The 19220-nt window shown below is 45.1% G+C and overlaps 1 protein-coding gene across 1 annotated transcript in view; it reads left to right on the plus strand.

The window, feature by feature from the left end:
- The first annotated feature begins 7596 nt into the window (after nucleotides 1-7596).
- DIRAS1 (DIRAS family GTPase 1) overlaps nucleotides 7597-19220 on the plus strand; it is a 42020-nt gene continuing 30396 nt past the window's right edge. Inside the window, exon 1 of the mRNA XM_068233892.1 lies at nucleotides 7597-7852. The gene's annotated coding sequence lies outside the window, so the exon portion shown is untranslated. The remainder of the gene's footprint in view (nucleotides 7853-19220) is intronic.

Consider the following 19220-nt stretch of genomic DNA (forward strand, 5'->3'; position numbering starts at 1 on the left):
TTGTGACATTTTTACTGTGGGCAGGTGATGTAGCTGCTGCATGCTTTTTTGGCAGTTGGAAACAGCTGTAAACAGCTATATCCCACAATGCAACAAGGTTCACAGACAGGAAACTACCAGAAGTACCTCGGTACTCAGAGCTTCTTGTGGGAGGGGTTTCAGCACAAAATCAGCCACACAACGCCCCCTGATGGTCTGTTTGTGAAAAGGAATAGATTTCTCATGTAAAAGGGGGTATCAGCTACTGATTGGGATAAAGTTAAATTCTTGGTCGGAGTTTCTCTTTAAGTTTTTACTGGTGTGCTGGTGGGACGTGGGTGATCGGGATGTGCGGTGGCAGGGATCCAAAGGGTCTGTACCTCTTTGCACTAGAGCAAGGAGGGGAACTGGCATTAGTGGTGGGGCCAGCGCGAGCTGTAGCTCCTCCTCCTTGCACGTGTGCCAGCAGAATTTCTTAATTACACTGTGCTGCTTGGTGCTGGAGAGGGTCAAAGTATTGGACTTTGTCCTATAATTTGATCCACATAAGGTAATGGATTAGATGCCGCAGCAGCACCCCTAGTAATCAGCCCAAATGCGCCCACTTTAAGTGGTGCAGCAGCCGGGAATGGGACCAGTGGTGATCAAAGTGTCAGACTCAGTCCGACACCTTGATCTGAAGGGACTGACGCTATGCCTTTTATTATCCGTCAGGAATGGAGGAAAATGCCATGCAAAATCTCAATTCACATCAGGGAGCCAGTATAAAGGCATTGAGGTATCATGCTTGAGAGTGGCCTAACAAATTCAACATGAATAGTCTGTAGTTGTGTAGGAAAAGTAAAGAAATAGTACCTGGTACCACAATGCATCAGGGTGGACCAACCAAAACAGGAACGAGGAGAGTGCTCATCCAAAAGACGGTTGTAGTAGAACAAGAAGCACAGCAGAGCACTACTCCTTTAAAAACTTTTAAATCCAGTTGAGTATACACAATGGTACAGGACAGTGTGGGTATCAAGCGAATGACAGGTGTTTCACAGGCAAAACTTGCTTCTTCAGAGGCCGAAACATGTACGGGTAGGTACATGTTTCTGCCTCTGAAGAAGCAGGTTTAGCCCACGAAACATGTCAGGCACTTGATACCCCCACTGTCCTGTACCTTTGTGTATACCGAACCGGATTAAAGGAAAACTTAAGTCAAAAATAAAAAATATTTACTCACCCGGGGCATCCCTCAGCCCCCCGAAGCTGGATGGTACCCTCGCAGCCCCGCTCTGATCGTCCTGTATATGTATAACATATACGCTATAGCAGCATAGAGGGTGATATAGCGGCTGTGAACGCGGAAAATCAGCCGCGTTCCCAGCCTGTCGGCGGCTGTCGCCGAACCTGGAAGTAGCCGCCGGCGGGGACAGGACGATCGGTGCGGGGCTGCGAGGGCACCATCCAGCTTCGGGGGGCTGAGGGATGCCCCGGGTGAGTAAATATCATTTTTTATTTTTGACTTAAGTTTTCCTTTAAAGGGTTTTTAAAGGAGCAGTGCCTCGCTGCATTTCTTGTTCTTCTACTAAAAATGATTAGCTATGCATGTAGTGGCTCCCATATACTCCTATACACTAGTATGTATATATGTAGATATATATATATATATATATATATATATATATATATATATACTCTGATGTCAATTGATGGAATCAGTCATCAGTCAAGCCATTAAACCTTCATGTTGTGAAATAGAAATTGAATTATTCCACATACTGCTCGTTGCCTTCAGGATACCCAAATATATTGCTCATAGTGACCCAAAACCACTAGGAAAATATGAGGGTCTAAAATAGAGTGAAAAGCTGATACTAAATGTAATTTTGCTTTCAGGATGCATTAGCTTTACTTATCTAGGGCTTCTTCCAGCCCCTAGAAATCTAAGGCCCCGTTCACACTTGCGTTTTGGCATGCAAACGGACCGGATCCGGATCGGAGTGGTGAAAACAGAACCTGATCCGGATCGGAACCGTACGGATCCGGTCCGTTTGCATCAGGAATGTATCAGGCTTCCATCCAGATCCGTGTGGTAAAAACAGCGAAATTACTAATAAAATTGTTGGGGTCAGCAGAAGGTGCACCTGGTGCACCTGTAGAATCAGGTCCTCCGCTGTTTAGGCCTCACCTCCACCTCCGACATACTGCCAAACAGCTCCAGCACGTTAGTCACTGCTGCTCCACTGCTGCCCATGTGTCCCTATCTGAAATGGCCGCTAGAATACGCATAGGAAGTGGGGTAGAACGTCAGGTGTTTGTATCCTGTGTGTTCTGTGCTTTCCGTTCCCCATAGGTTTCTATTTCCGGATGGTGCAGTCAGGCTACGGTCCGGGTGCGTGGGCCGGATGATCCGGACCCGAAAAATAGCGCATGTTGGAAAAGTGTCCGGAGTCCGGATCCGATCCGGCTCCGTTCTGTACGGAAAGTACGCATGTGAACGTCCGCATAGACTTCGCATTGCTATGCGGAACGTACGTTCCGTTTGTACAGTATACGGTCCGGATCCGATCAGGCGGATCCGGACAGGGAACGCTAATGTGAACCAGGCCTAACCGTTCCAGTGCCGATGTTCCTCTGTTCTCCAGGGTGCGCTGGGTCGCTGGCTTTTGCTCATGCATGTCACGTGCCTGTTGTAATCCTGCTCCTCTGGTCGGGACCACTCTTCACTTGCACAGCTCACAAAGACTTGAACTGCGCAAGCGCAGAGCACGCCTAGCCGTGGGAGGGTTATCAGGAGAGGCGCATGACATGTGCAGAAGCCATGGGTCGCGGTTTTATGAAGGGGACAGCGGCAACCTGGAGAACAGGGGAACTTCGGTAATGGTACAGTTAGACTTCTAGGTGCTGGAAGAAGCCCCAGGTAAGCTGCACTACTTTTTTTCAGTATCCTTTAACCACTTGAGGACCCACCCTTTAACCCCCCTTAAGGACCAGCGCTGTTTGTTGGGATCTGTGCTGGGTGGGCTCTGCAGCCCCCAGCACAGATCAGGGTGCACGCAGAGCGATCAGATCGCCCCCCTTTTTCCCCCCTATGGGGATGATGTGCACGGGGGGTCTGATCGCTCCTGCCTGCAGGCATGTTGCGGGGGGGGGGGGGGGGGGGCACCTCAAAGCCCCCCTCGGCGGCGAAATTCCCCCCCCTCCCTCTCCTACCTGTCATGCCCAGTGATCCGGGCTGCACAGGACGCTATCCGTCCTGTGCAGCCAGTGACAGGACGTCCCCTGTCACATGGCGGCGATCCCCGGCCGCTGATTGGCCGGGGATCGCCGATCTGCCTTACGGCGCTGCTGCGCAGCAGCGCCGTACAATGTAAACAAAGCGGATTATTTCCGCTTGTGTTTACATTTAGCCTGCGAGCCGCCATCGGCGGTCCGCAGGCTATTCACGGAGCCCCCCGCCGTGAATTGACAGGAAGCAGCCGCTCGCGCGAGCGGCCGCTTCCTGATTAATCAGCCTGCAGCTGGCGACGCAGTACTGCGTCGCTGGTCCTGCAGCTGCCACTTTGCCGACGCACGGTATAAGCGTGCGGTCGGCAAGTGGTTAAAACGGAAGGTATTTGCAATAATTCAACTTTAAGTGAGCAATTGTGGTTTGCCATGATGCATCACTCTCAAATATGCAAATCATCTCTTTATGCCCCTGAAACTAGGCACACATCCAGAACCGCTGGTGTATAGTGAGCCTATAGCTTACATATTTACAGAGCCACATCAATCCAACATGCATGCAGCCTGTTTTGGCCTTTTTCTGGCTCTGATCAGTGCACGGCATGAATTGATATGACTCTATTGTATAGGGCTTGGACCAGTACTATAGAATACCCAGATAGCTCATGATGACCCAGAGCATACATTCAAAAGTGCCGCAAATGTATTTGGGCGCAGGGTTTATCCCCCAAAAAATGGCTTACAGGGTGAAGGAAATAGAATATCTGTAAATTTACAGTTATTCTACTACTTAATTAATATAGTGAAATATAGTTAATATTTGCTTATATTCCACTGACGTAACCTTTCCCTACTCTCACACACAGGTCCTCTGGTGGTGCCTAACCTTAAAGAAAACCAGAGCTGATGATCATCAAAAGTTTTATAGATACATGGGGCTTCCTCCAGCCCCATCCGCACGGATCGCTCCCACGCCGCCGTCCTCGGATTTCTGCTCCTCCAGTATTGGGTCCCAATACTTCTGTCAGTCGCAGCCAGTCTGATGTAAGGGAAGCCGCTGGAAAGATACGTAGAGGGCGCACTTCTCTTGCTTAGACTGGCCCCGACTGGCTGAAGTATGTATAAAACTTCTGATGATTGTCAGCTCTGGTCAGTGGCGGACAAAGCCAGCGATGGGCCCCTGTGCAGAATAAATGAAGCGGGCCCCATGTGAGTGGGTGTGGTCAAAACAGATCATGGTTGGATCCAAACAATGCCGATAAGATAAAAGTACATGAACCTAGGTCACATTCTGTAAGCACTGTATTAATGTAGCACATATTTTAAACTTGTATATGACTGGGGAACAAGTTATTAACACTGTTTCTCTGTCTTGAGTTTCAAAGAGAAATGCATGGAGAAAAGCCCAGAGGATAATCAGGCCCTAACTGGTGCAATTGCATGGGCCCTAGAGGACATGGGGCCCCTGTGCGTCTGCACGGGCCTATGTCCACCTCTGGCTCTTGTACACTTTAATCCCCCTCCCCTGGTGGTGCCTAACCTTAAAGGGATTCTGTGGGGGTTTGCTAAGGATAAAAACCGCCACTTACCTGGGGCTTCTATCAGTCCCCTGTAGCAGTAATGTCCCACGCCGTCATCCTCGGATCTGCCATTCTCTGCCACTGGCACCGGGCATTATTCGTCTGGCATTGCCGAATAATGCGCGCTGCCGTTCGCATCATCAGAAGCTTACTGTGCAGGCGCAGTACAAAGTTTTCTTGTACTGCGCCTGCGCAGTAAGCTTCTGATGACGTGAGCGGGAGTGAGCGCGGCCGCGCAGCCGCAGTTGGATAGCGTGCGCACTAGACCGGGACCGAAGGATCGGAGGAGGACGACGTGGGACATTACTGCTACAGGAAGCTGATAGAAGCCCCAGGTAAGTGGCAGTTTTTATCCTTACCAAACCCCCACAGAACTCCTTTAATCCTCCCCGGTGGGTGCCTAACCTAACCTTAACCCTGTGGCCCCCTGACCTTAAAGGGAATTTCCAGGCATATAAAAAACATTGACATTTACTTACCTGGGGCTTCCTCCAGCCCCTTACAGCCTACATTTCCCTCGCTGCAGTTCCGTTCCCAGCCACCGGCCCGAGGCCCTCTACCGGTGCAGAGGCCAACCTCGCCACGTCATCCACTGTACCAGTGGAGACCCTGGGCCAGCGGCTGGGAGCAGAGCTGCTGCGAGGGACATGTCGGCTGCAAGGGGCTGCAGGAAGCCCCAGGTAAGGAAATGTCATTTTTTTTTATATGCTTGGACATTCACACCTTAACCCCTGAGCTAATTTGTGTGCCTGTAAATAGTGGGCTCTTGTGCCTGCTATTAGTAGCCACAGTTCACAGAAAGGGCGCCTAAATTTGTTTGACCTATTTTTAGCTGTTCTACACCCAGAACCACTAGGAAACTATAAAGGGATAAAAGACACAGGCAATGATCACTTAAGAGGGCTTTTCCTCCTGCCCAGCCAAGCCCTTCCTCTCCATAGAACAGAGCAGGCTGCTCAGCACATAGCCAAGTTGCATGTTTGTACGACAGTAGTTTCAAAACTGCATACACTAAAGGTGCCCACTAACGATGCAAGCTTTTTTTGTCCAATCTTACCAAATCTATGTCGTAGAAGGGTAATCACCTTTAGAATAACGGTCCCCTACCCCTACTAGGCAATAGGGAATGTAGATATTACACTACAACTGCACCAGCATACAAATCTAGAGAATCTCTCCATTGCTGCATTAGCTCTTTATTATTGCTTCAGTGCTAATGGTCACCTCTGTATGTGCTTTGAATGCAGTAGAATGCCTTTATAGTAGGGACCAGGAAAAGTAGTTAACTATATTAGAATTGGTCATACATTGTATATTTATATTGATGGGACTGAGTTTACTATATCAGAGTTTACTATAACGAGATTCCACAGTAACAGCAATCAAAGGGGTTGATTCACTATAACAGATAGTATGCCTTATCAGAGTTAGCGTGCCTTATCAGGGTTAACACATCTTATCAGAGTCAACACGCCTTATCAGAGTAGCATAGCGAGCGCTACGAACGTATGCCTGCTAATTGGCAATGACAAGAGCTCCGCTCGTCCTGCCCTGAGCCCCTGTGGGTCCAAACACTTTAAAGAACATTATCCCCGCATTTTGATTGGCCCAATAGGCTGCCTGTCACTTGACAGGAAACTTGACAGGCAGCCTATTAGGCCAAAGTGCGGGGATAATGTCCTTTAAAGTAATTGGGCCCGCAGGGGCTCAGGGCAGGACGAGTGGAGCTCTCGTCATTGCCAATTAGCAGGCATACGTTCGTAGCGCTTGCTATGCTACTCTGATAAGGCACGTTAACTCTGATAAGGCACGCTATTTGTTATAGTGAATCAACCCCAAAGAAACCTCACCATGCTGCTGTTTATAACTCCTTCACACTGCAGCAGATGTTTTCTCTCACAGTAGCATTTAGTAAGGCTGTGTTCCAACTTACAATGACAGATCATGTACAGCCAGCAGGAGCGGACATTGTAGTGCCTCCTGTGGAGCAGCTTGAGCCCGGAGCACAGAAGTGCGGCCCACTTACCATAACGGATGCCGTGGATCTGTTACAGACAAGTGTAAACGGCTCTTATTTATATTAATAGAGCCCCGCTACCAATTTCCATTGTTTTGGATGCGTCTGTTATCTTTAATGCTTTTAGCCCTTAAGGTCCGTACACACGCCGGACTGGAGGCAACGACGGGTCCGTCGACTGTCACTGGAACGCCCACCCAGCGGGAGGTGACGACGAACCCGTCGTTGCCTCCAGTCCGGCGTGTTTACGGACCTTACAGGCCCATTCACACTGGGACGATTAGCGGGTGATTCCCGATATCACTTATTTAAAGTGCGAGCACAATTGTAACCTTATGGCAGTGATCTCACTCCGCGATTGCGGGCGTTTCACGATTAATAGCAATAGCAAAACGTGTTGCCTGCAGCATTTTCTTGCAATTCTAGAGCGATCACAATACAGTGCTTAAAAAAGCCCTGATCGCGATTGTCGGGGATCGCGAGAGTGTAGTGTTTGTACCTCGCTAATTGCAGTAAAATCACCCCTGCAAAATGGTAGCTCTAAGCGCTACCGTTATGCCACTTCCAAGTGTGAATGTGCCCTAGTACATATATTGGTAAGTAAAAATGAAACATACTAAGCCAACTGTAATTTTATTACACAGGATAGATATACACAAGTATCTAGAGCTGAGCTGGCCACATGCACGTATACTCCCTCTGACACGTCTATGCAAACCCACGGCTTCTTGCAGGATTCTAAGGAGTCATCCAGAGTGCTGATCAGTGACAAATTACACCATGTCCCTGAATGATTAATCACTGAGTGCAGCGCCACGGATCAGGGGAGGGGGGGACAGTAGAACAGCTCAAAAACTGCTGCGTGTGGAGGTTCTGTGAGATGCAGCCTGGTGAGTGTGGTGGAGCTGTGAACATCCTGGGCTTTCACTGAGCAACAGAGAGGGAGCTGACACTGAGCTACAGATAAAGGGAGAGAGAGAGGGAGCTCCACACTGCAGAGAATCCTCGGGCTGCAGCACTGGACACAAAATGCTGTAAAACACAGGAACGACGCGCGGTGAAGGTGAGGCTCTGGAGCCTGGTTTTCCATGTTTATGTGTGATGATGTTATTCGGATTTTGTGGTGTGATGGCATGTCTTGAAAGGGGGACTGTGAAATCCTGCTGCATAGGAGTCAGCATTTTAATGAGAATTGAAGGAGGGAGTCATCTCCCAGCAGCTAGCACTGTGGGCTAGGAACATTAGAGGAGGAATCCTCTAGGTTTTATCAATTGCCCAGTGCTAGGCGAATAATGAGATTAGAATCAGCCAGAAGCACACAGACACGATAAAACTCGTAAGATTTCAGAAGAGCTTTTCATTGCTGCCATTATGTTGTCATGAGGAGGGGTAAAAGCAGGTGTTGACTTATGTAAAACAAGCAGTGCCCACCGTGGTTTTTCATTGATGTGTCCTTGCAACCGAGGGCCACAGGCTAACCAGAGCAGTGCTAACCTTGAGCTGAGGAAGTTCAGAGCGCTGACCATGTGCAGCTAAGCATAGTCTTTGCAGTCGGGGTCCTATGAGAAGGACACGGTACTCCCACACTAGCACAATGACATTGTTACCAAGTACTTGCTTCATCTTCATGCTCTGTGTCTGCAATGCAACGTGAGGCCATCAGCAAATGAGCTGAACATCCACCAGCGCCTTCACAATTTTGCTGCTCTAGGACTTGCACATGCAGATAACTAGCATAGGATAAATGCTGTCACATCATCGAATGATTCCTCTGATTTTGTGTCTATATTCCTATTAAAAAATCTGTTGTCATGCAGGGACGGAAGAATGATAGATATTAATGGGTATGTAGTAGACATAAAATGTTATAAATCGTGACTTGATGCTCCTATGCAGGGCCATGCAGAGGATTTTTACGAGCTGGTGGTGTACTAAAGAGGCGCACTGCAACAGTGGTTTACAGGCATGGCAAAAAGAAAAGTATGCATGATTATGTGGGCTAAACCTCTTTTTACATTACAACACGTGCTTCTGAAATATCCTGCTTCTTCAATATAACCCGCTGAAATTAAATCCTCTTTCGTGTACCCCTAATCACGTACAACCCACTACAGTGCTCCTTTATGTGTCTGCAGTAAATGTGCAGCCTTAACTAAAAGTGGAGCCCTTTATTTGTGCCCAGTTTGATTTATAGCTTATTAAATGAACCCCATAACATTTGTTGCTAAATGAATAACATCAACAGGCCCTCAGAATAACAATTGCCAGCACAGTGTTCCTATTACAGCAAATGTCATAATGCCTCCCAAATGCTCTATACATATATATATATATATATATATATATATATATATATATATTTGTGTATTTATATAGCACCAATATCTTCAGTGCCTTTGTATCCTGTATTTAGTCATGTCCCTAACTGGGAAGTAGGTGGTTTTGGCGCATAAGGGTAATTCAGGGTTTCGGTGGTCAGAATTACTTCTCCCTCCAAATTGCAAGGATTTGGAGGGGGAATAGTATTAAACAGAGTCAGAGATTTGAGCCCAGCTCACCGGCTGCATACTAATATGTACGCTCTAACTGTTCCTCTCAGGAGCTCACAATCTAATCCCTCCCATGGTCGGCTATTGTCTAATATTTCTATTGAAGTCTAATGCCTGATATACACCATGCAATTTCTCATTAGATCGATGGGTCAAATCGATAATTTACATAAGGTCCTATCTAAATTCCAATCCTTTTACTGATCAATTTTGTATAGAAGTAATTGGAAAAACGATTAGAACTGTAGGAAGTTATCGAGCCGACTTGTCGATCTGATGGGAAATTGCATGGTGTGCACCAGGCATAAGGCCAATCTTAGGGGGGGGGGGCAAATAACTTACCTGTATGTTCTCAAAGTGTGGGAGAAAACTGGAGTAGGCATAAGAAACCTATGCAAACACTGGGATAGCATATGAACTTCATACAGATAGTGTCCTTGCCCAGATTTTGAACCAGGACCCTAGTGCTTGCGAGGCAAAAGTGCTATCCCATACGATATACACACACTGCCTCCGTATTCTCCAAATATATCTAGTGTTGACACAATATACCTATATTTTTTCCAAGAATCCATATACCTATATTTGGCAAATGTTGCCACCATGTCCTTCATATAAAAAGTGCTATCACGATGCCCTTCATATGTGTGTGTGTGTGTGTGTGTGTATATATATATATATATATATATATATATATATATATATATATATATATATATATATATATATATATATATATATACAGTGGTGTGAAAAACTATTTGCCCCCTTCCTGATTTCTTATTCTTTTGCATGTTTGTCACACTTAAATGTTTCTGCTCATCAAAAACCGTTAACTATTAGTCAAAGATAACATAATTGAACACAAAATGCAGTTTTAAATGATGGTTTTTATTATTTAGTGAGAAAAAAAACTCAAAACCTACATGGCCCTGTGTGAAAAAGAAATTGCCCCCCTTGTTAAAAAATAACTTAACTGTGGTTTATCACACCTGAGTTCAATTTCTGTAGTCAGCCCCAGGCCTGATTACTGCCACACCTGTTTCAATCAAGAAATCACTTAAATAGGAGATATCTGACACAGAGAAGTAGACCAAAAGCACCTCAAAAGCTAGACATCATGCCAAGATCCAAAGAAATTCAGGAATAAATGAGAACAAAAGTACTGTAATTGAGATCTATCAGTCTGGTAAAGGTTATAAAGCCATTTCTAAAGCTTTGGGACTCCAGCGAACCACAGTGAGAGCCATTATCCACAAATGGCAAAAACATGCCCTCCATATAAGGGCTCGATTCACAAAAGGGTGCTAACTCAGTTAGCACGCCTAGAAGCTTTTATTGATCGCGTGCAAAGTTGAGCAGCTTTGCGTGCGATAACTTAGCACGCAAAACTTTGCGCGTCCTAAAGGGCTTTAGGCGTGCTAAGGGGTTTTTAGGCGTGCTAACTAAGTTAGCACCCTTTTGAGAATCAAGCCCTAAATGTACTGTCACCAGGGCTATGAAGTGGGTAAAAAAATCATCCCCCTCCAACTCCTCAGTTTATGTGACCACCGACTCCAGGTACTCCAACTCCTCAACGCCCTTATTTCTAACTGGTTCTACTACCCTGAAGCCAGTAAAATGGGCTCATAAAGCACCCTGGTAAAATGGGCACTCCCATAGGCAGCAATAATAATAGTAGTGACTTTGTGGCAGTGGAGGGTTAGGCGCCATCAGGGAGGGGGTTAAGGGCCTAGCACCACTGGAATGGGAGGGTTAAGTGTTAGTCACCACCAGGGGTTAGGCATCGGTAGAGGGAGGGTTAGATATCAGTATAGGGAGGGTTCTATGTGATTGTAAGGTTAGGTTAGGGCATAGTAAAATATTGGTAAAGATTACCGATATTTTACTATCAGAATTATGTAGTAAAACATCGGTAAATTTACCAGTCACCCCTTGCGCCTTTTTTTTTATAGGCGCCTTTATTACATGTATGTCTGCTACCCTGCCTCCACAACTAACAAATACCAGCATGCCTCTATATTTACAAGTAATGTCACTATGCATACTTACCTGCTTAAGTGGTCTTTTGATTTAGGCGTCACCCCATTCAAACTGTTGCTGCTATAGAAGTGCCTGTGTGTTCTTCTTTACTAATACACACCTAGCCCTCCTCACATTGCGTTACCTGTTTTTTACCGCAGGGTAATGCTAAAGTAATGAAAGTCTATGGGACATTTCAAACCTGATGCGGTGTGATGCGCTGGAAGTATTGTATCTGACACAAACCCATCAGCGCATTATATGTCAACATCCACGGTGATGTGCGTTGATTGGAAGTCATGTAAGACAATGGCATGCAGATATATTAAACTGTTTCGCAGTGCACATGTGCAGAAGTGTATTTTTTCAATACACGTCCTTGCAATTTGAATTTGCGCCACAGGAAGTGAGAGCTAGAGAGCCAAACTTATAGTTTGGTTTGCTGCCAAGAATTACATTACCGCGCATCCACGTAGGTGTTTATGAAGCTTCTTTTTAGCGTTGCAGTGTCAGCATCTGATCGCAAGGCAACTAAAACACAGGCTGCTAATGTGAAACCAGCCTTACATTGTCTCTCCTCAGCCCTTGTATTGGTGTGTCAAAAGTACCAAAAAAGCCTGGTGGTCTTTCAGCTGTGCCCCAGCATGACACACCCAATAACATCATCAAACATATGCATATTTTATGCACGGGCCACACACTCATAATTAAGTGAGTTGAGGAGTGGCCAATTGTGGTCAACAATATCTTCAGGTGCACAGTATATCAAGGGGGTGCTTGTTACATATACACCAGAGCTGCATAATGTTTGTCAGTTTTAAAAGTATACCGTCAAATTTCAAACACTGTATTCTTCAGAATTAATGCAAAATCAACACTTTTTGTTTTTACCTTTTGATAACTTCAATGAGTTCTGCAGAAAATATCACGGATATCACCATGTGATTGTTCTAGTCCACTGATTGCTTCATTGTATAATCGATAACGTCATGTGATCAGCTTTAGTAGAACATATACAACAATCTTGAATTAGAGCTAAAAATAGAAAACAGAGCACAGGAAAACTGCTTACTAACTTGCCAGACAATGAAATAAAAATGGGATTCCACAATTTACCATGCAGCCTTTACAGCTAATTGGGTCTGTGAACTAGTCATTCATTGTGTAAAAGCTACAGTTTATACATATGATAGCTTTCATGAAGGGGTTTTCTTTGGTGTTGGGCAATCCATTATCAGTGATCTCTGCAATCGCTCTTGCAAACCTCTCCATGTGTTGGCGGGAGGAACTTTGCATATTTACTATTGGTAGATATTATATAACCCTGCTTGTATGGAGATGTTTTGAGAGAGTTATTTGAATCTGAAAAGCATCATTTTGTGAATTATATGAATGTGCACTTTTCAATGCAGTAAGCTAAAATGCTGTTATTTTTTTCTGGATTTCATGTTATATGGTGACACTGGGTTAGTTTCCACCAACACTTTTTGGGACCCTGGAAGTGGGAATATTGCCCTTTTGGCATCCAGTTGTCTGCCCTAACATACTATTAAAGCCATACTAGTGGGGAGTCAACCAAGATGAGCTATAACTGTCCTGACAAGGAGACCATTCTACAGGATAGACAGTGTCAGACTGGGTGCTGGAAAAGCTGAGGAAATCCCCTTGCTGGCCAAGCAGCAGTAATCAGGTGTTGCTGCTCACAGTGAAGACTTGCTGCAGGTTTCTATTAGTAGTGATAACACAGGGTTTCTGCTGCATGGCTAGCAGGTGGATTTCCTCCGTTTTTCCACCTCCCAGTCCGACATTGAGGATAGATTAAAGAAGAGAAGCTGCCCAGAGTGGACTGTGAGTAGAGAAATAAATAATATACATTCAAAGCTTGAGGTTGATTGCTTGGCAATTGTGGGAAAAGGTCATATCTAACGTAATTTCATTTGTTTAGATGCAGGCTGCCACCATCCGTCCACGTCATTTAGCACTGGGATCCACTGCATCCCGTGTTGAGATGAATGGAAGCGCACATCTCATTGTTTTTGCCGATGATTGTGTGAGCACCATACACAATTGGCACTGTGTGTAGCTTCTAGCATTGTTTGCAGTCCCATATCCCCCTTGAGGCTCAAAACCTGATGTGACGATGGAACAACGGGAACTGATGCCAAATGGATTTCTACTTGGTAGCATAAAAGTATTTAGTACCGGCTAACTGAGACGCAGTACCTGGCTGCGTGAACCGGTCTCAGCATACAAAGGTGATAAGTTTGCCAATTCTTTGGCCTAGTGCACACCAGAGCGGTTCGGCTGCGTTTTGCGATCCGCTTGCGGCTGCGGATAAGTTTGGGTAATGTATTTCAATGGGCTAGTGCACACCAGAGCGGGAGGCGTTTTACAGAAACGCATACTACCGGGTGAGGCATTTTTTGGATTGTGGATACGTTTCTGCCTCAATGTTAAGTATAGGAAAAACGCAAACCGCTCTGAAAAACGGCAGTTCAGAGCGGTTTTGCAGGCGTTTTTGTTACAGAAGCTGTTCAGTAACAGCTTTACTGTAACAATATATGAAATCTACTACACCAAAAACGCTTCCCAAAACCGCAAAATGCTAGCTGAAACGCTACAGAAAAATAAGAAAAAGCGTTTCAAAAATTGCTAGCATTTTGCGGATCTGCTAGCGGTTTTTGGTGTGCACCAGGCCTTTGTGGGGATAATAAGCGGAATGTAGCATTGGAAAGGAGCTTTGGGTTTGCTAGTAGAAAGCTCCTTGTTCAGATTCCCTGTCACCCAACTTGTTCAGTATTGATTCTGTTTCAGGTTCTAATTTGCTGTTAGTGAGACATCCACACCAGTGTGGAGTTTATACTTGTTATTGTAATAGAACCACAGGCACCTTGTTGGCTACTAATCGCTCCTTTTAGGTTAAACAATACATACTTTAAATTACACATTATTTTGTCTGTATGGCAGTTCTATATTATAAGGTTTTTTTATTACTCTGACTACATACATATGTACAGTAGGGTGGCATCTGTAATCTGTGGTGTTTTGCTTGCATTCAGCTTTGATCCCAGTATTTTATTGCATGCTGTTTTTTGTTTTTGCTTTTTTTGCAGTATGATTACAGCTGTGGGAGAGGTACCTTTTCTTTGTAAATGTACTGTCCAGATTTCTCAAAGGTCTTTTCAGGTCAGAAAGATGTTAGCTGTTTTTCCTGCCACTCAGTAAATTGTTGGGCTCTTGTGGACATTCTTTCCAATGAAATTAGAATGTTATACAAAATGTACAACTTACCTCCCACAATTTACAGCAGATTGCTATACAATATACAAAGGATTTCAAAGCTGGCTTCTTTCCCGCATTCCCAAGACAATTTGTTACTGCAGGTGATAAGGTAAAACATAAGGGCTTATCAGCCGTTAACAACATTAAAGGTTGTTAGCAAAACGTGTTGAGTTGTTCCTGATCTCGTGTTCCGCCATACACTCCCAATGCTCCATTACGATCATTAACGATAATAAATTGGACAGTGTAGCTCAATATCTGTGTAACTTCCTGAGGGGGGTGCAAATGTAAAGAACAAAATAAAAATAGAAGGGTCTAAGTGCAAACCTTTTTTGAAAAAATATAAATCATACCAAATAGGCTAAAAGACAGGTTAAAAGGAAGACTTACAGTCGGGGACTCAAATCACAGGGTACCCCAAAGGCGCTTTGTTTAAAGGATACCGAGTAGTAGGGTATCACTATGGTGCTGTGTGAACGCCATACTGATATGTGAAATTCAGAGACCCCTGAAACGTGGTGCATGTCACGGACCCGCTCAGGCTTCGGCGGAAACAGCCGTGCCCAATCAGATCTGCTCTATGGTGAGTACGCATTTTGGGCACTTTTTCCCCCACAGGTACACATTAATCCCCTTGGCGTTATGATTCTTTCCAGATTTTAGGGTCTAAAAGCGGTGCAATTTTTTTTTTGCACCCTTTCAGACCCTAAAACCTGGGGAAAAATCTTGCTGCCAGGGAGATCTGCAGCAGTTTTACAATCACTCACCTTCCTGGCTCCAGCGCTGCAGTTAGGCCTCCATCCTCCGGGTGGCGCTGCAACTCTAAAGTGAGACTGCTGGCTGTCGTCATGACAACAGCCGGCGATCTCACCAGGAGGAAGCAGAGCCCCTAATGAGAGGAAGAAGAATGGCGACTGACGACGGGAAGTAGAAACGCCCGCTGCGCCCATTGCGCTGCACACAGCCTCTGGCAGCTACTCTGAGCACAGATCAGGATTACTGCTCTGAGCTTCGGTTTTCCGCCCCGACCCTAGCTTGGGATTACCACCAAGGAGGTTAAGGGTTGGAATAGGATAGTTTTATAGATTAGACTGACCACTTTAGCCCACAGGCCATTTTACCTTTACCACCAAGAGCCATTTTCACCTGTCAGCGCTCCTCCCATTCGTTTGGCCATAACTTTATCACTGCTTCTCACACCTGAATAATCTACATCTTGTTTTCCCCATAAATTAGGCTTTTTATAGGCAATACTTGTTTTCAGTAATTATTTTCTATGCATTTTATAGGAAAAAAATGAAAATATACACTATTTCTCCAATTCCATCCACATAGTTTTAAAATAAGCAATGCTACTAAAAATAAAACCCACCCATTTTATTTGCCAGTGAGTCCCTGCTATTACAACATTTAAATTATGTTCCTAGTATAATGTATGGCGACAATATATTATTTGGAAATATCGGATAACATGCGCTTTGCCTAATGCTTCGTAAATCAAATTTATTAACACAGTTTATCAGGGTGCCCCTTTTCCACCCCACCTATTGCGTGTGCTACAATTATTACCAAAGCTCAATTGCACCACCTGCTATAGTTTTTGTGCAAATGCTCTTTGGTATATACTACTGGAGCGCTCAAAAATCTCAGTACTTTGTGATTTTTGTGCATGAATCCGCATCCTCTTGTCTCCCAAAAATTACAATCGAAGTGTTGTGCTATCTTTCTTGTTGGAATTTGACTAGGAGTGGTGGCCAAACACTCAAGTCATGCACCCTTGAAATATTATGGATAGATGGTGTGCCATTCCGTTTCTGCTTGTCCCCATAGCAACAGAAGCGTTGCTCTGCTATAGTAAAGTGAGGCATCTTTACAGTGCTCATCTCCAAAACTGTTGCCTGAGAGATTGAATCCTGACACCTTAGGTCAACATTATGCATTGTGCCTGTGGAAGCACCTTAAGAAAACTTGAGAATCTTTGCTGGATTGTATTAGTTAGAGCAGGGATGTCAATCTGGTCCTTCGAGGGCCAAGGTCCTCACACACATTCCTCTTTTCCTCAGTCCTAAACCCTGGCATGGGTCTGGCCCACCAGGCCTGAGTTCAATACCTGTGAGTTAGAGAAACCATGGAAATCTGCAGGCCTGAATAAATGTCTCCCTTAATCACCACCTGGTATGAATCTTTATGCAAGCAGAAGGGGAGTCAGCTGATCAGCCGGTCAGCTGACTCCAGCACTGATCCTGATTGGCTGAGGGACTGGGGCGGTGTTTAGGAGCGCTCCCAGTATATGTAGAACAGGCCTGTCAGTTGTTCCTCATCTGCTGTTGCATATGCTACGTGTTAGCACTCAGACCCATAGTCCGATCCGAAAGTGTGCTTAGAACCAGCAGGAGCTGGGGATCCACACTTAGACTGATTCTGTTGATAGCTTAAAGTACTAATTGAATTGTATTATTTGTTATGACCCTCTGCTAGCCTTGACTACTCTTCTGTCTTGTGATTCTGTGCCTTTGCCTATCTGATCCAGTTGCCGACTTGGCTATCCCTCACTCTGATTCTTTCTTCCGCCTTTGTACCGTATCTGTCCGTGTGTTGCCGAACCTGCTTGTCTGACTCTTCTGCCCTCACCAGGGAGCTAATCCTGGTGAGGGGTTCTTAGTGTAGTAATCACCTGCTCCTCAGGTTGATAGCTGCAGTATAGTCTGAATCACCTGCTCCTCAGGTTGATAGCTGCAGTACAGTCTTAATCACCTGCTCCTCAGGTGACTAACTATCATTATATGCTGTCTGCGTCTCCTGCCCCTCAGGGGATCGATCACCTGTTGCAGTCCAGTCTGGATCCCTCGCTCCTCGAGTGATCTCGCTACATTGTCTTACTGTGCATCACCCGCTCCGCGGGTGAACCTATCATTACTCCTCTGAGTCTCCAGCTTGCTGGAATACTGATTACTGTGTTGATTAGAGATACCCCCTTCACCAGCTCCTCTGGACAGTGGGTATCTCCATCTATATTTACTATTGCACCAAACACCATCTTACATCGTTGTATCCTGTGTGTCTTGCTATACTTGTATTATTGGTGATTCTGCAGATCACCACATAATCAGGTATAACATCTGTATTATTGGTGATACTGCAGATCACCAATAATCAGAAAATCTGTTCTGGCTGACACCGATCGTTACAATGCAGTAGAAAGTGCCAAATTCAAATGGCACAAACGATAGTGACATCTGGTGACACCTGGGGCAGCAGGGGCAGATCGGAATGGTAAGACAGAAGGCTAAAGTAGTACTGTGTGCACTGTATTAGCTTTTTGACCTGCATGTCTGCTAGATGAGAAGTAAGTGGAGGAAGATGTTGAATGTTTACAACTGTCAATCACTGTGATGCTTTTGTGAGGTCACTCATTTGGGGTGAGGGGTGTTGTTTGTAGGATATAAAAAAGTGAGTGTGGTAATATGCCATGTAACCACATGCTTTGATAAAGGGGGACCCTGCGCAGCCCCCGAAGCAAAGGATGGCTATATGGGCACATAAATGGCAGATGAAATTCAATGTTGAAAAAACGGAAACTTGTATACTTACCTCAGGTAATTTTCCTTTCCTGTCTAAACTCCATGGCAGCATACTACGGGGGTTAACCCCGCCCCCTTAACGCCCAAGGACTAGTGTCTATAAATGTATGCCCTGCCCACTTCCTCCTGCTTTTTTGATTAGTCCATTATCCGACTGTGAGTCAAGGGTGGGTCCTCCGTATGCTGCCATGGAGTTTAGACAGGAAAGGAAAATTACCTGAGGTAAGTATACAATTTTCCGTTTTCCTGTCCTACTCAATGGCAGCATACTACGGGGACTTAACTAGCACCATAATAGGGAGGGGAAAGAGAAAAAAATATACTTCAAGAGAGTGAGACTGTTTGCTTATCACACAAATGTATTTATTTGCACACAGAATACACTCAATTCTCCTGTATTGTCGTTCTGAAAGCAGATAGAACCCCTCTACCAAATTGAACCGTTGATAACGCCCCCGGATCCACCTTGTAATGATTAATGAATGTATTTGTCGAGGACCAACTTGCTGCCCAACAAATAACTTCTGGCGACATCTTTGTTAATGTTGCCCACGACGCTGCCACCGATCTTGTCGATTCTGGCGGTATTTTGCCCATTATACTATAAGCCACCTTGATTGCCCTCACTAGCCAGCCTGCGATTGTTCTTGACGTTGCTGGGTATCCTTTCCTATAACCCTCTGGGATTATAAAGAGTCTATTCGTTTTCCGTATATCTTTCGTTCTGTCGATATAAGTCTTCATTATTTGTGGAACATTCCATGTTTCCGGATTTTCCGCCTCAGGATCAGAGAATACTGGGAGATTCCATTCCTGGTTAAAATGGAAAGAACTTGCAACTTTCGGGATAAATTGTTGTACTGGTCGTAAAGTTATTCTGTCTTGGAAATATTGCATATATGGAAATTCGCAACTCACCGCTTGGAGCTTCGCAACTCTACTTGCCGATACTATTGCTGTGAGGAGTACCGTCTTCAGAGTTAAGCTATATAGTGTG

Source organism: Hyperolius riggenbachi, chromosome 1 (genome assembly GCF_040937935.1).
Source record: "Hyperolius riggenbachi isolate aHypRig1 chromosome 1, aHypRig1.pri, whole genome shotgun sequence".
Classification (NCBI taxonomy): domain Eukaryota; kingdom Metazoa; phylum Chordata; class Amphibia; order Anura; family Hyperoliidae; genus Hyperolius; species Hyperolius riggenbachi.